This window comes from Balaenoptera physalus, assembly GCF_965194825.1.
Source record: "Balaenoptera physalus genome assembly, chromosome: 14".
In the NCBI taxonomy this organism is placed as follows: domain Eukaryota; kingdom Metazoa; phylum Chordata; class Mammalia; order Artiodactyla; family Balaenopteridae; genus Balaenoptera; species Balaenoptera physalus.
The window spans coordinates 68987487-69011616 of NC_138893.1; the positions used below are offsets into that span (position 1 = coordinate 68987487).

Sequence of the window (24130 nt, forward strand, 5' to 3'; positions counted from 1 at the left end):
TCACCAGCCTGAGAGACTTGTCTGCTCACCCACCAGGGCAGGTGGGGGCTGGGAGCTGAGGCTCGGGCTTCAGAGGTCAGATCCCAGGGAGAGGACTGGGGTTGGCTGCATGAACACAGCCTGAAGGGGGCTAGTGCATCACAGCTAGCCAGAACGGAGTCCGGGAAAAAGTCTGGACCTGCCTAAGAGGCAAGAGACCATTGTTTCGGGTGTGCGAGGAGAAGGGATTCAGAGCACTGCCTAAACGAGCTCCAGAGATGGGCGCGAGCCGCGGCTATCAGCACGGACCCCAGAGACGGGCATGAGACACTAACGCTGCTGCTGCAGGCACCAAGAATCCTGTGTGCAAGCACAGGTCACTATCCACACCTCCCCTCCTGGGAGCCTGTGCAGCCCGCCACTGCCAGGGTCCTGTGATCTAGGGACAACTTCCCTGGGAGAACACACGGCGCGCCTCAGGCTGCTGCAACGTCACGTTGACCTCTGCCACCGCAGTCTTGCCCCGCATTCCATACCCCTCCCTCCCCGAGCCTGAGTGAGCCAGAGCCCCCTAATCAGCTGCTACTTTAACCACGTCCTGTCTGAGCAAAGAACAGATGCCCTCAGGCGACCTACATGAAGAGGCGGGGTCAGATCCAAAGCTGAACCCCAGGAGCTGTGCGAACAAAGAAGAGAAAGGGAAATCTCTCCCAGCAGCCTCAGGAACAGCGGATTAAATCTCCACAATCAACTTGATGTACCCTGCATCTGTGGAATACCTGAATAGACAACGAATCATCCCAAAATTGAGGTGGTAGACTTTGGGAGCAACTGCAGACTTGGGGTTTGCTTTCTGCATCTAATTTCTTTCTGGTTTTATGTTTATCTTAGTTTAGTATATAGAGCTTATTATCATTGGTAGATTTGTTTATTGATTTGGTTGCTCTCTTCCTTTTTTTAAAATATATATTTATTTTTTTCTTTTCCTTTTTGTGAGTGTGTATGTGTATGCTTCTTTGTGTGATTTTGTCTGTATAGCTTTGCTTTTACCATTTGTCCTAGGGTTCTGTCTGTCTTCTTTTTTTTTTTTTAGTATAGTTTTTAGCTCTTGTTATCATTGGTGGATTTGTTTATTCGTTTGGTTGCTCTCTTCTTTCTTTCTTTTTTTCTTATTTTTTCTTATTTTTTTATTTTTTTACTTCTAATAACTTTTTTATTCTAATAACTTTATTTTATTTTATTTGTTTATTTTTTCTTTACTTCTTTTTTTTTTTTTTTTTTAATCCCTTTTCTTCTAGAGATGTGGCTGACAGGGTCTTGGTGCTCCAGCCAGGTGTCAGGCCTGAGCCTGTTAAGTGAGAGAGCTGAGTTCAGGACATTGGGCCACCAGAGACCACCCGGCCCCATGTAATATCAAACAGCAAAAACTCTCCCAGCAATCTCCATCTCAACACTAAGACCCAGCTACACTCAACGATCAGCAGGCTACAATGCTGGGCACCCCATACCAAACAACTAGCAAGACAGGAACACAACCCCTCCCATTAGTAGAGGGGCTGCCTAAAATCAAAATAAGTTCACAGACACGCCAAAACACACCACCAGACGTGGTCCTGCCCACGAGAAAGACAAGATGCAGCCTTATCCACTAGAACACAGGCACCAGTCCCCTCCACCAGGAAGCCTACACAACCCCCTCAACCAACCTTACCCACTGGGGGCAGATGCCAAAACAACAGGAACTACAAACCTGCAGCCTGTGAAAAGGAGACCCCAAACCCAGTAAGTTAAGCAAAATGAAAAGACAGAGAAATACCCAGCAGATGAAGGAGCAAGGTAAAAACCCACCAAACCAAACAAATGAAGAGGAAATAGGCAGTCTACCTGAAAAAGAATTCAAAGTAATGATAGTAAAGATGATCCAAAATCTTGGAAATAGAATGGAGAAAATGCAAGAAGCATTTAAGAAGGACATAGAAGAACTAAAGAGCAAACAAACAATGATGAACACACAGTAAATGAAATTTAAAATTCTCTAGAAGGAATCAATAGCAGAATAACTGAGGCAGAAGAACGGATAAATGACTTGGAAGGTAAGATAGTGGAAATAACTACCACAGATCAGAATAAAGAAAAAAGAATGAAAAGAATTGAGGACAGTCTCAGAGAGCTCTGGGACAACATTAAACGTGCCAACATTCGAATTATAGGGATCCCAGAAGAAGAAGAGAAAAAGAAAGGGACTGAGAAAATATTTGAAGAGATTATAGTTGAAAACGTCTCTAATATGGAAAAGGAAATAGTCAATCAAGTCCAGGAAGCGCAGAGAGTCCCATACAGGATAAATCCAAGGAGAAACATGCCAAGACACCTTTTAATCAAACTATCAAAAATTAATACAAAGACAGAATATTAAAAACAGCAAGGGAAAAGCAACAAATAATATACAAGGGAATCCCCATAAGGTTAATGTTAACAGCTGATTTCTTAGTGGAAACTCTGCAAGCCAGAAGGGTGTGGCAAGACATATTTAAAGTGATGAAAGGGAAAAACCTACAACCAAGATTACTCTACCCAGCAAGGATCTCATTCGGATTTGACGGAGAAATTAAAACCTTTACAGACAAACAAAAGCTAAGAGGATTCAGCACCACCAAACCAGGTTTACAACAAATGCTAAATGAACTTCTCTAGGCAGGAAACACAAGAGAAGGAAAAGACCTACAATAACAAACCCAAAACAATTAAGAAAATGGTAATAGGAACATACATATCAATAATTACCTTAAGTATAAATGAGTAAAGGCTCCAACCAAAAGACATAGACTGGCTGAATGGATACAGAAACAAGACCCATATATATGCTGTCTACAAGAGACCCACTTCAGACCTAGGGACACATACAGACTGAAAGTGAGGGGATGGAAAATGATATTCCATGCAAATGGAAATCAAAAGAAAGCTGCAGTAGCAATTCTCGTGTCAGACAAAATAGACTTTAAAATAAAGACTATTACAAGAAACAAAGAAAGACACAACATAATGATCAAGGGATCAATCCAAGAAGAAGATATAACAATTGTAAATACCTATGCACCCAACATAGGAGCACCTCAATACCTAAGACAAATGCTAACAGCCATAAAAAGGGAAATCGACAGTAACACAATCATAGTAGGGGACTTTAACACCCCACTTTCACCAATGGACAGATCTTCCAAAATGATAATAAATAAGGAAACACAAGCTTTAAATGATACATTAAACAAGATGGACTTAATTGATATTTATAGGACATTCCATCCCAAAACAACAGAATACACTTTCTTCTCAAGTGCTCATGGAACATTCTCCAGGATAGATCATATCTTGGGTCACAAATCAAGCCTTGGTAAATTTAAGAAAATTGAAATTGTATCAAGTATCTTTTCTGACCACAACGCTATAAGACTAGATATCAATTACAGGAAAAAATCTGTAAAAAATACGAACACATAGAGGATATACAATACACTACTAAATAACCAAGAGATCACTGAGGAAATCAAAGAGGAAATCAAAAAATACATAGAAACAAATGACAATGAAAACACGGCGACACAAAACCTATGGGATGCAGGAAAAAACAGTTCTAAGAGGGAAGTTTATAGCAATACAATCCTACCTCAAGGAACAAGAAACATCTCAAATAAAAAACCAAACCTTACACCTAAAGCAATTAGAGAAAGAAGAACAAATAACCCCCAAAGTTAGCAGAAGGAAAGAAATCATAAAAATCAGATCAGAAATAAATGAAAAAGAAATGAAAGAAACAGTAACAAAGATCAATAAAAATAAAAGCTGGTTCTTTGAGAAGATAAACAAAATTGATAAACCATTAGCCAGACTCATCAAGAAAAGAAGGGAGAAGACTCAAATCAATAGAATTAGAAATGAAAAAGGAGAAGGAACAACTGACTGCAGAAATACAAAGGATCGTGAGAGATTACTACAAGCAACTATATGCCAATGAAATGGAAAACCTGGAAGAAATGGACAAATTCTTAGAAAAGCACAACCTCCCCAGACTGAACCAGGAAGAAATAGAAAATATAAACAGACCAATCACAAGCACTGAAATTGAGACTGTGATTAAAAATCTTCCCACAAACAAAAGCCCAGGACCGGTTGGCTTCACAGGAGAATTCTATCAAGCATTTAGAGAAGAGCTAACACTTATCCTTCTCAAACTCTTCCAAAACATAGCAGAGAGGGGAACACTCCCAAACTCATTCTATGAGGCCACCATCACCCTGATACCAAAACCAGACAAAGATGTCACAAAAAAAGAAAACTACAGGCCAATATCACTGATGAACATAGATGCAAAAATCCTCAACACAATACTAGCAAACAGAATCCAACAACACATTAAAAGAATCATACACCATGATCAAGTGGGATTTATCCCAGGGATGCAAGGATTCTTCAATATGCACAAATCAGTCAATATGATAAACCATATTAATGAATTGAAGAATAAAAACCATATGATCATCTCAATAGATGCAGAAAAAGGTTTTGACAAAATTCAACACCCATTTATGATTAAAAAAACCCTCCAGAAAGTAGGCATAGAGGGAACTTACCTCAACATAATAAAGACCATATATGACAAATCCACAGCAAGCATCATACTCAATGGTGAAAACCTGAAAGCATTTCCACTAAGATCAGGAACAAGACAAGGATGTCCACTCTTGCCACTATTATTCAGCATAGTTTTGGAAGTTTTAGCCACAGCAATCAGAGAAGAAAAAGAAATAAAAGGAATCCAAACTGGAAAAGAAGTAAAACTTTCACTGTTTGCAGATGACATGATACTATACATAGAGAATCCTAAAGATGCTATCAGAAAACTACTAGAGCTAATGAATGAATTTGGTAAAGTAGCAGGATACAAAATTAATACACAGAAGTCTCTTCCATTCCTATATACTAATGATGAAAAATCTGAAAGAGAAATTAAGGAAACACTCCCATTTATCATTGCAACAAAAAGAATAAAATACCTAGGAATAAACCTACCTAGCGAGACAAAAGAGCTGTATGCAGAAAACTATAAGACACTGATGAAAGAAATTAAAGATGATACCAACAGATGGAGAGATATACCATGTTCTTGGATTGGAAGAATCAACATTGTGAAAATGGCTATACTACCCAACACAATCTACAGATTCAATGTAATCCCTGTCAAACTACGAATGGCATTTTTCACAGAACTAGAACAAAAAATTTCACAATTTGTATTGAAACACAAAAGACCCTGAATAGCCAAAGCAATCTTGAGAAAGCAAAACAGAGCTGGAGGAATCAGACTCCCTGACTTCAGACTATACTACAAAGCTTCAGTAATCAAGACGGTATGGTACTGGCACAAAAACAGAAATATAGATCAATGGAACAGCATAGAAAGCCCAGAGAAAAACCCACGTACATATGGTCACCTTATCTTTGATAAAAGAGGCAAGAATATACAATGGAGAAAAGACAGCCTCTTCAATACGTGGTGCTGGGAAAACTGGACAGCTACATGTAAAAGAATGAAATTAGAACACTCCCTAACACCATACACAAGAGTAAACTCAAAATGGATTAAAGACCTAAATGTAAGGCCAGACACTATAAAACTCTTAGAGGAAAACTTAGGCAGAACACTCTGTGACATAAATCACAGCAAGATCCTTTTTGACCCACCTAGAGAAATGGAAATATAAACAAAAATAAACAAATGGGACCTAATGAAACGTAAGAGCTTTTGCACAGCAAAGGAAACCATAAACAAGACGAAAAGTCAACCCTCAGAATGGGAGAAAATATTTGCAAATGAAGCAGCTGACAAAGGACTTATCTCCAAAATATACAAGCAGCTCATGCAGCTCAATATTAAAAAAACAAAAAACTGAAATCAAAAATGGGCAGAAGACCTAAATAAACATTTCTCCAAAGAAGATATACAGATTGCCAAGAAACACATGAAAGGATGCTCAACATCACTAATCATTAGAGAAATGCAAATCGAAACTACAGTGAGGTATCACCTCACACCTGTCAGAATGGCCATCATCAAAAAAATGTACAAACAATGAAAGCTGGAGATGGTGTGGAGAAAAGGGAACCCTCTTGCACTGTTGGTGGGAATGTAAATTGATACAGCCACTATGGAGAACAGTATGGAGTTTCCTTAAAAAACTAAAAATACAACTACCACATGACCCAGCAATCCCACTACTGAGCATATACCCTGAGAAACCATAATTCAAAGAGTCATTTACCACAATGTTCATTGCAGCTCTATTTTCAGTAGCCAGGACATGGAAGCAACCTAGGTGTCCATCGACAGATGAATGGATAAAGCAGATGTGACCCATGTATGCAATGGAATATTACTCAGCCATATAAAGAAACGGAATTGAATTATTTGTAGTGAGGTGGATGGACCTAGAGACTGTCATACAGAGTGAAGTAAGTCAGAAAGAGAAAAACAAATACCGTATGCTAACACAGATACATGGAATGTAAAAAAAAAAAAAAGGTTCTGAAGAACCTAGGGGCTGGACAGGAATAAAGACGCAGACGTAGAGAATGGACTTGAGGACATGGGGAGGGGGAAGTGTAAGCTGGGACGAAGTGAGAGAATAGCATGGACATATATACACTATCAAATGTAAAATAGATAGCTAGTGGGAAGCAGCCGCATAGCACAAGGAGATCAGCTCAATACTTTGTGTCCACCTAGAGGGGTGGGATAGGGAGGGTGGGAGGGAGACACAAGAGGGAGGAGATATGGGGATATATGTACACATATAGCTGATTGACTTTGTTATAAAGCAGAAACTAACACACCATTGTAAAGCAATTATAATCCAATAAAGATGTTTAAAAAAAAGGACATGGACCATAGGTGAAGGGGACCCACTTACTAATCTTGAAGCATCTGTCATGGAGGCAGGAACCACTTGGGATGCTCCCTGGTGACTGAGACTGGTTGGCGCTATTCCCTTGCTAATGCCAGTGTTGGCAGGTGCCATTTTTGAAATTCCCTTCTAACCTATTAGTGTCAGAGGGTATGCACTGCTGAGAGCCCTGCCCATCTCTGCACCTTGGTTGGGCCTCACAACTGGCTGAGCGATAGCCTTGCCCACAAGCATGAACAGCAGTTGTGGGTGGGCCCTGAAGCCAGTCCAGGGACCAGCCCCACTCGCTCGTATGCTACAGTAACAGCCACAGCCCTGTCACAACAGGGGAGTCCACACAGCCCACATAGGGGTCATCCCTTGAGTGCCTGGCTCTGGTGGCCATGTGGGATGGTGCCTTGAGCTGCACAGGACATGTCCTAAATATGGTCACACCTTCAAGATGGAAGAGATCGCTGATTTACCTAATACATAAGAAAAAAAATACAGAGAATTCAGCAAAATGAGGAGAAAGAGAATTATGTTCCAATAGATATAACAAAACTTCAAAAAAAAAAAAAAAAAGAGCCAAACAAAACAGAGATAAGAATCTACCTGACAAAGAGTTCAAGGAGATGGTCATAAAGATACTCACTGAACTCAGGAGAAGAATGAATAAACACAGTGAGAACGTCAGCAAAGAGACAGAAAATATTTTTTAAAGTACCAAATAAGTTATAACTGAACTGTAAAATCACTAGAGGGGTTCAAAAGCAGACTGGATGAGGTAGAAGAATTAATCAGTGAGCTGCAAGACAAAACAATGGAACTCACCCAGACAGCAGCAAAATGAAAGAAGACTTTTTAAAAGTGGAGATAGTTTGAGAAACCTTTGGGACAACATCAACATTTGCATTATAGGGGTCCCAGAAGGAGAAGAGAGAGAAAGGCCCAGAAAAATTATTTGAAGAAATAGCAGCTAAAATTTTCCCTAATCTGTAATGGTTTAAGTGTTCAGGATCTGGAACTTGACTCTGGCCTTGGGGTTTGTTTCAGTCATTTACAACTTGTGAACTTGGACAAGTTACTTAACTTCATTGTCTGTTTTATCATCTGTAAAATTGGAAAAATAAAAGTACCTACTTCATTGTTGTGAAAATTCAAAGGGTTTAATACCTAGAAGTGTTTCGTACAGTGCCTAGTTCTATTTCCATGTCTACTCTAATTTATTTATGAGTGATAATACAGAACATGCACCAGAAGGGGAAGTAAGTCTAAATGATTAGGACATTTTCAGCATAAACACAACACATCTAAAATCATAAGTGCCTAAAATACTTCACAATCATACCTGGCTGGGGTTCATCTGAGAGTGAGCATTGATTAAAGAGGAAAGAAAGGACACTAAATAGGATTATATGCCAATCACATCATTTTCATCACATCAGACACAAATGCCCAGACTTCATTTGTTTTGTGGCAAGTTCTGATTGAAATTAGAAAATACTGAAGTTCAAAAGACTTATGAGCACATTACAAACTGAACCAAATTGAATTTGACAGCCTAACGGCCTCAGTCTCATTTTTCTAAACAATGTTATAAAGAGACATAAAAACACAGAACTAAGTAGAAAGGATTTAATGAGAAGTATTATCCAGTGATGATTTATTTGACTTCCATGATGGTTACCCCTACACAGATTTAAACTGATTTAAAGAGAAAGAAAGGAAGGAAGGAAGGGAGGAAGAAAGAAAGAAAAGAACAAAATTAATTCAAAACTGTAACTGTGGCTTCAGGAGGCTTAGCCCAGTGTTATTATTCCTGTGGAGGCCTTACTCATCCTTGTTAGTGGGCAGAGTCTTGAGACCCCTGAGTCCCTGCGTTGAGAAGGGGCCTTATGTGTGCAAATGTCACAGGGCCAGGATAGGAGCAACTCTTCTTCCAGGGTCCAGGTTTGGTGCTGGTCTATGTTTGGTCTGATTTCAATTGGCTTTGACTCTGCCTTGTCATGTCCAACACCTGCTGTCAAAGAAGGACCGGGCCCCGTCATCCCAGCTGCAGGTCTGACCCTTACCACCCTCAGACCCATTGCTAGTGAGTGCTCCATCCTGACACCTGTTGCCTCTTCACTGTTCTCGCCCCTTAAGTGTATCTCACTGTTCTTATCCCCACTGCTAGACCTGGGGTCTGCTGGGCTGGTGAGCTCAGAATAGAGGACAACTTTAGGGGGCAGGGCTAGGGTTATCCACCACATGCTGGGTGCTGCATAGAGAGGTCAGCTATTTCAACCTTTAGAATCCTTTGTATCGCATCTGTGTTATTATCCCCAAATTATAAACAAGGAAACTGAGCTTTACATCGGTCAAGATCAAGTTGCTACCTGCTTCGCTTCCCTCCTTCTCTTCATATTCCCCATATTCCTTAGAAAGACTACTCTCTGAAGAGTTAAACTATCATGAGGTCTCACCTCCACCAGACAAAATCGTGGTGCTTCTCAGGAGATTTACAGTTATTCCACAGGCTGCGGGAAGCCTCTCCTACCATAGAGAGGTAACACTCAGACTTGGAGTTAATAAGTACCAGGACTTAAAACACATGGCAAATGCGGTCAAGGCTACATCCTTATCCCAGAAATATTGCAAAATATTGTTCCAGTGCTGATGCTGACTCAGAAAACTGCACCCACTTACCAGCAAAATAGTTCTGGGCCCTGCTGTCCTACGGGTGGTCAATGACATGACCTTCACATGGAGAAGGCAACCACGGTGTGGTCACAGTGGGCGATGACGGGCTGCTCATCAAGGACTGGGCAGAGGAGGATGGAGTCTCAAAGGCAGTTTGCCTGCTTCTCTTCCAGACCCTGGCTCTGGGGAGTCCACTCGGACACTCTAACTAACGTGTCTCAGCCCAGATTCCTAACACCTGCCAAGCTGTGTGGTCGCCCGCCTGGGCCTCCAGGCGCTCGTCAAATGGGGAACTTAAAAGGCTTCGAGATCTCCAGATAAATCAAGCAAGATTTGAGGTAAGAGTGCAAATCAGGCAGATATATGCCATAGGAACTGCTTTTGACCGTCCCCTTGTCATGTAGGTGGTTTGCTAGCACAACTTGACCTCTGTAGCCGTGATCCCTGCTCGGTATTTTGGGATAATTCATATTATTGCATAGTTTTTCAAAATGCTCAGTATTAGTCAACCAGTGATCTTGTGGCCCCCCCAACGCATGCTATTTGGGGCTACTCTACAGGAAACCTAGTGTAGGTCCTGGACAGGTGGGTGATGGTGTTGTCTTTTCTGCTCTGGATAGACACACCTAGATGCTTTATTTCTGGTACCCACACTTTAGGAAGGGTGTAAAACCTGAAGCCTGGCCTAAGAACATCTTGGGCATTAGGTGGCTCAAAGGGATAGGTTAATATAAAAAATGATCCCATATCCTATGCCCACTACTTCTTGGCTCATACACTGTGGCTTTCCTATGGCCAATAAAAAAGTCTTAATTGTAAGAGGATGTGTGTTTATTATTTAGACTCTCACTAAGAAGGAGGAGGAATAGAAGGATAGAAGAAGAAGGGGAGGAAGAAGAAGAAGGAGGGGGAGGAGGAGAGGAAGAAGGAGAAAAAGAGGAAAGAAGAAAGAGGAGAAGAAGGCAGAGAGAAAGGGGAAGGAGAGGTAGAAGAGGAAGAACTGGTACTTACTGAGCACTCATTGAGCCAGAGAGGCAGAGGGGGGCCACCTGCCCCTCTGTGAGAGGGTGCCCAGTGCACACCCCTAGGCCTCTGGAGAGCTCCCCCGCAGACTCACCCTCACCCCCTCACCGCGCTTGTGGAAATGCTGATCCCAGAACTCACCTTGAGGCCACAGGTGGTCACTGTCCTCAGTAGCCTCCCTCGTTCCTGGTGCTGGAGAGAGAGACAGGCAGGTAAGTGAGAATCCTGAGACCTAGAAGGGACAGAGAAAGGAAGGAGGATCCCATCCTGGACTTCAGCTGCCTGTTTCTCAAAGTAGCTTAAATTAAACACACTCCACACCATGAGATTTTTTTCAATATATATTGTTAATTTTTACTTTAAGATAATTGTTAGGTTCACATGCAGTTGTGGGAAACAATACTGAGAGATCCCCCGGTTTCCCCCACTGGTGACATCTTACATAACTGTAGTACAATGTCACAACGAGAAAATGGACATTGATCCAACCAGCGACCTCACTCAGGTTTCACCAGCTTCACATGCACTCATTTGTGTGTGTATCTCTTTGTGTTTAGTTCTACGCAGTTTTTCACATGTGGATCATGTGACCACCATCACAAAGTACCAAGCAGTTTCCTCACCACAAGGGTCCCTTGTGGTACTCTTTCATAACCATTCCCATCTTAGCAAGGTGTGTGCCAGAGCAGATGTGAGACGTGGGAGGTACCAAGTGTGACTGTAATGATACAAACAGTGTCAGCAAATGACATTTCCTCTCCTTCCCCCAAGAGGAAGCGTCAGGGTGGGAGAAGCCTGCCTACCCCTCAACATCAACCAGCAAAGAGGGCACAGATGAGAGAGGAAACAGGTTTGTCAGCAGATTCCCCCGTTAGAGTCTTTGCTGTGCTACATTCTGTCCTTTGGAGGAAAGTCATATAACTTCCCAGGCTGTGCCCATGCCTCTGGAGAGGGGAGAAGGGCTGCACCCCTGCACAGAGCTCGGGGCTCAGTGGGCGCTCACTCTGCGGGCCAGCCTGTCTCAACAGATAGCTTTTGAGCCTCAGACCCACCCCGCTCACAGGATATTATGAGGACTCATGGAGCACATGTTGCCAAAATCACAGATTACTTTGGATCAACCGCTCATCGGAGAGAAGGACCAGCCAGTGGTCATTTGTTCCTGGTGGCAGATGGCTTCACTTGTGTGCATTTCCCATCGACCCAAGTCTTCCCCACCAAACTGAGGCCGGAGACCTCAGAGGAGGAGGTGCAGGGCAATAGGCCTGGGTGATGGAACGTTCTCCCTGGACCTCTTCAATGTGGATTTGGGAGAACTGTTCCCAGAGCCCCAGCGCCTTGATGCTCAGATCCCAGTGCTCAGCTGGCCCCTTGTGCCTCGCAGACCCATTGTGACGTCCAGATGCCTTCACCAGCATATCCCAGGCTTGGCACTGCTACAACAGGGAAACATGCCAGAAACCTCCGTCCCTGGCTTCATAGGTCCTGCAAAGGTGTCAGACATTTGGTTTTCACAAATGCCTTCAAAGATTTCACCTCTAAATCCCAGAGATAATGCCAAAAAGTGACATTGCTGCCACAGTCCAAGACTCAGATGTGAGTTACTTTTCACACTTACCAACCCATGGAGGAGTTAAAAGAATCATTCTTCACTTGGGTGTGGCCCTTGTCAGGTCTGCAAACACTCGCCCATGGGGTATCCAATCCAGTCCAAGTCACTTAATTTAGAGATGCTCATTCCTGCCTCAAATTGTCTTACAGTGTCAGGTGCCTAGTGGTGCCTTTAAAACTCTTTGGAAACAAACAAACTCTTTGGAACAAGAATCACACTCACCTGGGGCCCAAAGTGGCTGTGGGTGAAGAAGATACCACCTGCTAGGTCATTCAGCTAGGTCATTCAGCTAGGTCATTCAGCTCTTACTTCTGCCACCAGTTCACTGACTGCTTCCCTGGTGTCAGTTTTGCTTTAGTCACACCCTCTGTGACCTTCCAACACCCGATCTGCAGCTTGCTTTGTTACTGACCTGACTCTGTGGGATGACGGCAAAGCACAGCTGTCTCGTTGTAGTTCAGTGACATAGAGGAATGCCAGGAGGCTACAAGGAGAAGCAGGTTTTTTTCCCTTATTATTTTTTGAGAGATAAGCTGTCCCTGTGCAAGGCAGTGACATAGATGCCCTGGATGGCTCTCTCCTTTCACTAGACCAATTTCCAGGCAGAGCTGTTTCACTTGTGGGCTCTTTGGATGTGATTATCTTTGTTAGATGTCTGCATATGGATGTGGACCTGAGTCACACTGACCCCATGTCCAATAGAGATTGTAGTCCACATTCCTCCAGAATTCCACCATCCAATATGGCAGCCACTAGCCACATGTGGCTACAAATATTTAAATTTGAATTAGTTAACAGCATAAAATTAAAAATTCAGTCACACTAGACCAATTTCAAACGTTCCAGAGCCACATATGGCTAGTGACTTCCATGTTGGGCACTGCAGATTTAGAACATTTCATCACGGCAGTCCCTTTGAACAGCACTGTTCTAGAAAGTTCTAAATAAAGAGAAAGCATGGTCCCCTTGCCTTGAACAGTTTTCATTTGGGGTCTGAGAGAGAAGAGGTTTGTGCTGCTTGGCCTTTGAGTCCTGCTTTTTCTGTTCATGGCTTTCTTACCAGTTTTCACTACTATCCGAGGGCCTAGTCTGTGTTGCTCATGGAGACCCATGTCCTGCACATTGGTCACTCGGGTGCTGTTACAGTCACAGATGCTGCACTTACTCCTCCAGAGCTGCTGGCTGGGATTTCTGGAGAGGGACCCATGAATCTGCCCATTTAAAAGGAGCCGTGGGGTATAAAGAGGTCGGTAGCAGTGAGCCCAGCTCCTGAGTCAACATTAGGCAACTCTGTCCCAGGAAGAGAAAACTCAGAACAGAGATGCCACCTGCGCACCTAAGCAGGGACACTCAATTCCAAATGCGAAGCTATCATTTCCCCTAGAAAAAATACTGCTAAATTGTGCCGTTTCTGCAGAGAACGCTCCATGCGTCCCACCCCTGGCCTAAATCATCAGGCCCCCTGCAGCGTTTGTAACTGGACCCTGCGGCCCGAGAACACCTCGGCTTCCCCGTCAACTAGTCCTCTCCCTCGATCCTGGGCTAGCGGCTTCCTGCTAGGGCTTAGGCCTGTGTTCTCTTTCCTCCTCTGACATCATCACGATGACAGGATGGTCTGAGCAGCTGCCGGCCTTCAGGCTGGACCCATGAAACGTCTTTGGCTCCATGCTCTGCAGGCCCAGCGCTTCCTCCCAGTCGTCTCTGGAGCACAGGTGCTGGGCCAGCCTTTTCTCCTTCCTTTTCCCAAAGCAGGGTCCTGACTCTGGGCACCATCTTCTGGCCCATCATCTCGAAACTTGCCCTTGGTCTCTGACTCCACATCCTTCCTCGGCTCCCATCTAACACTGATCCTAGTTTATTTACATGCACTGAGACGCAGAGGGGACCAGGCTCTGTTCTAAGCCATTTCCATATGTTCACTCGATCCTCACGGCATCCCAACCGGGCAAGTGCTGACACAGTCTGCATTTTGCAGATGAGGAAACTGAGGCCGAGAGAAGTTAAGCAAATTACCCCAGATTACACAGGTAATTAATGATGGAAACAGGTTTCAAACCCAGTGAATTGAACTTTGGCCCAAATTACATTAACCAATTGTGGTATGGCCTTTTAATGGTTACCAATTGCTTTGAAATTTTATTCAAAATTATGTCTAAAATATATACTTTTTCTTTCTCCCACTGACAGCATCTTAGCCTATGAGTCAAAGCTTTAAGAGAAAAATAAATGAGACAGAGAGTTTTATTGCCCTCCAATTGCATGTCATTTTTTTTTTTTGAAAGATATTTGCCATGTATTTCTTCTTTAGGTCTTTTTTTAAAAATTTTTTTTTTATATTTTTATTTTTGGCTGTGTTGGGTCTTCGTTTCTGTGCGAGGGCTTTCTCTAGTTGTGGCAGGCGGGGGCCACTCTTCATTGCGGTGTGCGGGCCTCTCACTATCGCGGCCTCTCTTGTTGCGGAGCACAGGCTCCAGACGCGCAGGCTCAGTAGTTGTGGCTCACAGGCCCAGCTGCTCCGCAGCATGTGGGATCTTCCCAGACCAGGGCTCAAACCCGTGTCCCCTGCATTGGCAGGCAGATTCTCAACCACTGCGCCACCAGGGAAGCCCCTGCATGTCATTTTTTTTTTTTTTAATTTTTATTTATTTATTTATTTATTTTTGGCTGTGTTGGGTCTTCGTTTCCGTGCTAGGGCTTCCTCCAGTTGCGGCAAGTGGGGGCCACTCTTCATCGCGGTGCGCGGGCCTCTCACTATCGCGGCCTCTCCTGCTGCGGAGCACAAGCTCCAGACGCGCAGGCTCAGTAATTGTGGCTCACGGGCCCAGCCGCCCCGCGACATGTGGGATCTTCCCAGACCAGTGCCCGAACCCGTGTCCCCTGCGTTAGCAGGCAGACTCTCAACCACTGCGCCACCAGGGAAGCCCCTGCATGTCATTTTAATTCTCTCCAACTCAGGGCAGGGGTCCTGAGGGCAGCCCTGTGCGGGACAGGCATGACGTTGGTTGGAATTCAGGGCAGGATTCCAAGGTAGCAGCCTGATTGCTCCCTGGGTGTGCCTACTTGACCCAGAAGCAAACAGAAGCAGGTTCTAGTTGGAAGTTCCTCATCTCCTGCCTGAGAGTTCTCCCCAGGACTCTCCCACTTGCCCCAGGCCCAGCGGGGAGCAGGCCGAGATGCAGGTGAGGCCCGTGGCCGCAGCACAGTGGACACGGGTGCCTCTCGGAGCCTGAGGAGGAGAACTCTGCTCACCCTCCACATCCTATGGGACACAGAGCGGTGCTCGAGAGGAAGAGGTGGCCGACTCGGAAGCCAGCACATCCAACGGCGCCCGGATGTGCCCAGGGAGAGGTCTCCACGGCAAGAGCTGCCAAGTTCAGAGGCAGGCTGGATAGAGCAGACACACCTTCTCGAAGGCATGGGCTGGACAGAGTGGAGAAACCTCCAAGGCCTGGGCTAGAAGTGGGCCTGATGCAGTGCAGAGCCTGGAGGAGAGGAAAGAGGCCAGTGGGTTTGGGATTTGGGCCTCTCGAATCCTGCCTAGGTGTCTGTGTGCAGTGGGAGGAGAGTTCTAAGGGCCACTGTGATTCCAGCTGAGAGATGCAGGCTGGCCTCAGAAAATCAAATGCAGAAAGTGGGGTGCCGTGCGGAGACTCAGAGCCAGGGCTCAGGTATCTCCCAGTGGGCCTCCCCTGGCTAGAGGCATCCTCTCTCTGGGTGCCAGAAGCTGAGCCATGCTCCATTGCAGTGATGTAGGAAGGGACAACCAGGGTTCCTCTCTCCTCTTAGCTACTACTGCCTAGCTCCTTGGGCTTGTGACTCTAACTCAGGTCCTCCATCTTCTCACCTGAGTGACAGGGATGCAGCATCAACACACATCCCTCCCAGCACCCCACTCTGTCCTGGGGATCAGATGAGGTGGTGGTCGGGGGAGTACCCAGGGAACTGGCGGCAGGGCCCAGAGCGTGTGCATCCCTCTGCCTGCCTATGAGGGCAGGAAGAACAGAACCTGGGCTGCAGGGACCAGAAGATTTTAGAGCCGTCTCTTCACTTAAACACTGGAGGCCGGGCAATTTTCCATCAGGCGCGTCAAGTAATTGAGTTCAGGTTAGATTAAATCCAGACACATCCCATGTTTAGTGCCAATTACTCACTGCCAGCAGTGAGGGGTGAGGGGTCTGCACTGTGTCAAGCCGAGCCTTCTGGAGATTGACTGTTCCTTGAGCTCAAGGTGAACTGACCTGAAATTATACAAGTCGTGGCCCTGGCTTTGTTTCACCTGGAACTGGAACTTAGCTCGATCTGCTGCGGCCCAGGCAGATGGCTTATTCTCTCCCTGTTTACCATGGAGGACGGGGCACTCAGGACCCTCTTCCCCACCTCTCTCCAGACTGGGCGGACAGCGGATTCCCATGGGTGACAAAGAGGGGGAGGAACTGCAGCCCACCCTGCCCTATTCATTCATCAGAGCATGAGATTCAGGCTGGGCGTGCCTCCCATGGACCCTTGGATTCTGCATCATGGCCCAGAGTGGTGCAGCTCATGAGGGCAGCTGGGCAGTCAGGAAGAAGATATGCTGTGATTTGTCATCTAAGTTCACAGCTTGAGAGGAAGACAACCTAGATTTAAGAGCCTGGCTTTCCACCGTGAAATGGCTTAAATCAAGCCATGGCTTTAAGCCAGGGGCTGGGTAGCCCCAGATGCACCCTCTTCGGAGGAGCTCTGCTTTCACACAGCCTCAGCTCACTGCCGAGGCTGGAATCCACACGCAGGGAAAAGGCCACCGAGAGGAAAGCAAGGAGTCCAGAGGAAGGGCACGTGGGTTGGTGAGCCTGGTACTCAGAGTGAAACAAAATATTAATCCAAACTAAGGAGAATGCTGGGGAGAACCTTGGAAACAGCAGAACCCTGGGAAATGGAACCTGCGGTTTGGCAATGTGGCTTTTCACCCCCCTGCAGAAGAGGGGAGGCATCCAGTGGTGATCACAGTGTAATTGCGAGCCTCTGGCTGGAGTGACAAAGGCCCGGATGAGAGCTCTGTCTTTGAGAATAGAAAGCAGTTTGGCTGGGATATTTTTTTTTTCTCATTTTTCAATGCAACATTTTCCCACTGTTTTTAATTGCTCTTTTAGTGAATAAAGGCTGTGTATTAGTTATTTATAGCTGTGTAATAAGTCACCTTAAAATAGAGGATCTCCAAACAGCAAACTAGTCTTGTATGTGTGTTACACACGTTTTGAGGGTCAGGAATCTGGGAGCAGCTCAGTTGGGTGGTTTTGGCTTGGGATCTGCCGAAGGATTGGAGTTAAGACATTGGTCAGGGCTGCTGTCATCTGAAGGCTGGACTGGTGGATCTGCTTCTAAGATCGTCCCCACCCCCCATCCCCCAACCATGTGTATGGGATGCGGGGCTTGGTTCCTTGCTGACTGCTAACAGAAGAAACTCATTTCTACCTGGTGACTTTTCTAAAAGGCTGCTTGGCCTTTTGGCCAGTCACTGTATGGCAGTGGACTTTCTCCAAAGTGGGAGATCCCAGAGAGAGAGGAAGAAAGACAAGCAGGAATCCATAGGGCTTTTTATCACTCAGCGAGTCAGGCAGAATTCTGTAATGGCCCCCTAGATTCTGCCCCCTGGCGCACATGTGTAATACCCTCCTTTTGAATGGAAGCAGGACTTATAAATATGATGGGATCTCACTCCCATGATGATTATATGGCAGCAGGAATATTGTGATTAAGATCCCTAACAAGTTGACTGAGTTAATCAGAAGGGAGATTATCCTGGGTAGGCCTGATCTCATGAGATGTTCAACCAGGGATTTGAATGAGTGAATTGCCTTATTGTGGAGGTACCCATGTGTCAAGACCCCAAGAGCAGCCTCTAGGAGCTGAGAGTGGTCCCCAGACAACAGTCAGCAAGATTATGGGGACCTCAGTCCCTACAACCACAAGGAACTGAATTCTGTCAACAACTTGCATGCATGAGCTTAGAAGAGGACCCCGAGCCTCAGATGAGATCTCAGTCCTGGCCACACCTGATTGCAGCCTTGTGAGCCCCTGAGCAGAAGACTCCGTCACACTGTACCGGGACTTCTGATCTCTAGAACTGTGAGATAATAAATGTGCATTAAGACAAGTTCATGGTAATTTGTTATGCGGCAATAAAAAACGAATACACTTGTTCTCTGAAATTGCACCCCAGCACTTCTGCCATCTCTCTACTTGCCAGGAGGCAGTCACTGAGTCCACACACTCAGGGGAGGGGTTTGCTGTTTGAAGGGAGTGCCCAAGAATTTGTGGACATATTTCAAACCACTGTAGACTCACAGTGAGTGCAAGTGGGGGCATGTTGATAACCCAACACAGAGGTGAACACTGGCCAATGCTTTTAACATCCTGAGTGAACTCATGGGGGACTTTACAGGCTTAGGTAAGGCAAGTGAGAGTTTTCTTTTAGGAAGTGACAATCCCAGCTGTGATGTGGGAGGTTGGTGCTTGCTTTTTTCCGTTTTGATGTTCCCTGGTGAGCAATCTATGGAGTAATTGTGCAGAATTGGGATGAGGATGGAGAGTTCCTGTCTTTAATTTGAAAGTTACAATGTGTTAATCAGCCCCAGTCTGAACCTTGCTGAATTTGGGGAGTGTTAGTACAGCACCTTTCCCAGATGGGACAGGGTTAGGACTAGAGAAGAGTTCAAACGACAGCCCACAGGCAAAATCTTTTGGGACTCTTTCAGCAGGACAAAGCCAACTGTCTCCAAAGCTATATTGCATTTCTCTGCTATAAAATAACTCGTGGCTTTGGATGAAATAGTCTTTGACGCTTGCCATCATGTCAGTCCTTGAAGCCTGCCATCATGTCAGTCCTTGAAGCCGTTGGAAGTTTTCTGAATTTGCTTGGACCATTAGAGATCACCCAGTAGAAGCATGTATGCTGCCTGAGGATTTCTGAATTACAAATTTTTATTTTTAACAACAGAATTTCTTGCTATATGGCTACATAGATGAAATGAAAAAAAACAAAAAACAAAAACCCTTGCGTTGTAGCTTCTCCCCCTTAATCCTTTGTTTTCTGTGTTCCTAAGGGCTAAATACCTCTGAGGCTTCTGAAGTCTGGGTTAAAATGGTAACTGCAGTGAATGGTGGTCTGGGTGGAGGACAGCCGCCCAGAAAACCATCATTGTTATGAACAGACAGGGGCCACATGCTTGAGGCTTTATCTTCCCAAGAAACAGAGAAGAAGGAAAAAGACAGGGGCCACATGCTTGAGGCTTTATCTTCCCAAGAAACAGAGAAGAAGGAAAAAGACAGGGGCCACATGCTTGAGGCTTTATCTTCCCAAGAAACAGAGAAGAAGGAAAAAAAAAAAAAAAAAACTGGATAATTTAAGACCATGTCAGCAATCTGGCAAAAGTCAGAGAAGTCAAAAAGCCATATGAGTTTATAAATAAGCCACAGATCCTGGCTGGATTTAGTAAAAATCTCTGAAGGCTTTGCCTATTGACAGCAGCTCACAGTTTGCATTCTCTTCATTTTAGCTGTGGCAGGTAGCCCGTGTGGGGCTGGGTGGGTGGGCATGGGAGCATCGGCAGACTGCCGTGGGGTGGGGAGGGGTGGTCAGGATGGAGGCCCCAGAGGGCTCAGTCAGGGGGAAGCAGGACCACCTCCTGGGCTGCGTCCCCGCCTGTTACCATCAGGTGGTGATGGTGATGGTAGCAAATATGATAGTCATGCCTCACAAGAGGAGAGGGCTGGGGGACGGGGAAAGCACCGGAGGGACTGTATACCTTTAATTTCTCAATCCCAGCCCAGAGGGGGCCATTCCTGCTGGGTGCATCCACCCTTCAGATCTTGGTGCAGAAAGGGAGTGATAGTCCTCAACAACGCCCTGTTTTGCCTATTGTGCGTCTAAATATCTTTACGTATTTGAGACCCAGGAAACAGGAGGAGGAAATTATCTTGCATCATGGGGTGACTGTCTTCCGTCGGAAGAGAGTTTCTCTCCCTACGTAAATGCATTGACTTATGATCATTGCCACTTTCTCAGGCTGGATGGAGGAAGGTAGGAAGTGCCCACTGAGTCTCTGGGGCTTCCTGAACCCACTGGGAAACAGAGTGGAGAGTGAGGACTTGCCTCAGATTGTTCCACTTACAGCAGATGCCAGGATGACCAGCCTGCCCACCACCCTCCTCTCCTGGTGCCCGGCTGCTCAATCCCCTGAACGTGTGAAGAGTTTAGCTTTAATATACTTACATTTTATCATTTAATTCTTGCAAAATCGTAAAACATAGAGATTATTTTTGTCCTTCTTTAAAAAAGCTACATGTCTTGTCCCAGGACAGAGGGCTAGTAAGTGGAGGAACCAGGACTTGAGCCCCGTGTCTCTGCATCACACCGCGATGCCCTCACACCCACGCACTCCCCCAGATATGGCTGCTGCCCTTTGGCCCAAGGAATCCCCGGGGCCAGACCTGGCACACAGAGTTTTGAATTGGCCTAGCAGACACACACAAGGGTCGGGGTGGTGTGGGCGATTTGAGTCAACACAACTCAGCACTTGGCAAAGAGAAACACACTTTGCCTGGGTATGACTCACTGCTGACTTGTTTATTTGGGGGGAATTATTTGTGTGGGCTGTGCTTTTGACACCCTTTCGATATCTAACATCTGGCATTTGTTCCAGCTCCATGAATAGCGTGGGTGTGTGTAGTGGGGTGAATGGTGGCCCCGAAAGATATGTCCACACCCTAAACCCCAGGACCTGTGAATATCACCCTATATGGAAAAAGATGTGATTAAGTTAGTGATCTTGTGAGGAGGGGCATATCCTGGGTTATCTGAGTGGACCCTTTATAAGAGAGGGAATTTGACACAGACCTACACAGAAACGAAGGTCCCATGAAGATGGTAGCAGATTGGAGTGATGTGGCCATAGCTCAGGAATGCTAAGGCAGCCACCAGAAGCTAGAAGAAGCAAGGAAGAATTCTCCCAGGGAGGCTTTGCAGGGAATATGGATGGCCCTGCTGACATCTTGATTTCAGATTCCTGGCATCCAGAACTATGAGAGAATGAATTTTGGTTGTTTGAAGCTACTGAGTTTGTGGTAATTTGTTACAGTAACCACGGGAAATGTGGGTAAAGACCCCTTCCCCAAGGACTGCTCCACCTGTACTTAACCTGCCCCGGGGAGGAGAGGGTCCTGGCTGGCCACTGCTTGACTGCATCTGGACAACGAACCATTGCTCAGGCCAGCTCTGAGGTCACCCCCGGCCCCGTGTGACAGCAAGTCACCTATCCAGACACACGAAGGTGTCATGGGGGTGCTACCCAGCACTGTGCACCCAGGTGTGAGGCTTACAGGGAGACTGAGAAAATGGGATCCTTCTTAACATACCGTCCTCCAACTCTGTTTTTAAATTAACACTATATCTGGGACTTCTTTCATTCTAACACCGGAAAAGCCATCTTTGCAGGGCTAAGTGGTATCTCATTGCAGGAAACCAGAAGAAAGGCAGAGAGGCAAGGTTTGGGTGAAAGTTAGTGTTAAAAGTTAGGATTAGGATTTAAAGCTAGTGTAGAAATACAAAAATTGGCCTAAAATATCAGAATGAAAGCCTTCTGTCCAAGGAAACTGAAAAGAAAGTAGGAAACTAAAGAGAAAGTAGAAAACTGAAGAGAAACACTGAGGTAATCAATATGGCAGTGAACTGAAAACCAAGGTGATTAAGGAACCAAAACCTCAGGCCACATAGGAAAAGCAGGTACCAAGGAGGATATCGGGTGATAGGCCTGAAGAAGGCTGTCAGGAAAGGAGTGTTCAGAAATTCACAGGGAAAAGAAGGGATTAGGGAGAGAATTTGAAATAATCCTCACCCCTGAGGTGTGTCTGTGCCCACACACAGAGCCCAGAGGGGGAATGGGAGCCCTGAGGTTTTAGCACCAGGATTGTACGTGAGCTCAGGCGTCCTGAGACCAGGTGGGTGATGTCTATAGAGAACACGTGCAATGGCAGAGGCAGGGCCGAGAGAGCTGGAGCCTGCCTGTCATTGCAGGAAGGTGGCGGTGAATTCTGAAGGTCCTGGAGGGGGGAGCTGCCTGGAGGAGCCCCTGAAACACACTTTCTCCACCAGCCGTGCTCTCCTAGCACCCTGACCACTGAGAGCCTCCCCGGCAGTGGCCCTGCCCCTGAACCTGCTGTGAGTGGGCTCAGTGGTGGCCTGTGAGGAGCTCAGGTTTGCTGCTTGGCTTCTAAGAGCCCCAGCTACTGTGGGCCCCTCCTGCCCCTCCCTGTGGAAAAGCTTGTTTTTAGATCTTCTGCCCTTGCATCGTTGCTCCACAAGGCTGGACATGACTTTCCTTAATGTCTGTGGCACCTTGAAAGCACCTTCTCAATGCATCTGGGTCCACATGACAACGGAGCAGCTTTGTGGAATCTTAGGCTGCTTTCCTCCTCCAAAGGCCTCCAAGAACCAAGACTGGGGATGGCTGTACCTTGCGAATCTGTTCGTATGGTGAGTAAAGCAGATAGCTATTGTCATCTTTTTTCCATTTTTTGTATTGTTTAATCTTTATGGTAATAAGTCTTCTAAAAATAATCAAAACATTATAGATAAAAATGTGAATTATTCACCCAAATTGCTTACCTTCTTCCTTAGTTTTACTTTCTCCCCATTCAAGCATGTGTATTTCATCAGAAAAGGGATGTGATAAGGCAGGTGAAAAAGACAGCAGGGTTTTTCTGGACTTGGTTACGAGGTCCAGTGGTTACGAGGTCCAGTGGAAGCAGCTGAGTGGAACTGAATGGAAGCATCTTGGTGAACCGTCTGGGTAGCAGGAAGAGTTAAAAGTACTCCATTATCACATATGGGGAGGGTGGAAAGCTACCATGCCCTTCACCCACTCCCAGAACCATCAACATTGGGGTATAGTCTTTCAGATCGTGATACGATGCATAGCCTATGTTTTATGCAGATAATGTTTACTATACATATTTTATTCCAATTTAGTTTTTCACTTAAGATCCTGTTGAATCTTTCCATGTCAATCCCTATAGAACCATCTTGGTCTTTCCAACGAATATCGGTTATTATTAATCCAGTTCTCTGTTGTAGCATAATTTATTGATTGAGTCACCTCTCAGTGGAAAGTTGGGTTTTTGCAACATACCCGTGTACATGTTTCTGTATAATAAATTCGTAAAACTGGAATTTTTGGTCAAAGGTTAGAGTATATTTTATTTGAACAGATTTGATGATATTTCCCTCCATAAAATTTGCACCAGTTTATAACCCCACTGATAGTATATAAGAAAGTCTCAGACTGGCCTCTTCAGAATTTCAGAAACCCAATATCAAGACAGAAAGTTGCCCAGAACAGACAAGACCATCAAGATACTAGGACAACTCATTTAATGGGGGCTTTTCCTAAGGGCACTATAGGAGTTCAGAACTGAATGGAGAAGAGTAAAGGGTGGAGGGATTGAGTGACTCGGGCCAGAAACCTTTAGTTAGCTGCCGTGACAGAAGGAAAATATGCATTCAGCTAAGTTAATTAAACCAAGCTGTATTATTTTTCTTGGCATTCTTTGCTTCCTTCTTACAACTAATCTTTCTGGAAGGCAGCCTTCACTCCGGCCCTGGCAGGAAACTGATACCTCACCTGGGAATCAGGAATAGATCCCCTTTTTCTCCTTGATGGTGGATTCACCCAACAGATTCTTTGGTATTTTTGTAACTGTTTCTTAATTTCATTTCACACGTGCTAAAGAAGGTTTTGACTTTTTCATGTGTCTTCTATTAAAGTGATTTATGGAAAACATGCTGAGCTGTGGCTTTTGGAAACAACACCGCCTGCCTCATAAAACCATATCCAAGAGCATGTGGGTGAGAGCAGTG

General features: G+C 45.3%; 1 long non-coding RNA gene across 1 annotated transcript in view; it reads left to right on the forward strand.

Moving 5' to 3' along the window:
- LOC309642401 overlaps positions 1–19483 on the forward strand; it is a 332470-nt gene extending 312987 nt beyond the window's left edge. The window contains exon 5 of the long non-coding RNA XR_014253161.1: positions 9776–19483. This is a non-coding gene — a long non-coding RNA (uncharacterized lncRNA). The remainder of the gene's footprint in view (positions 1–9775) is intronic.
- The last annotated feature ends 4647 nt before the right edge of the window (positions 19484–24130 follow it).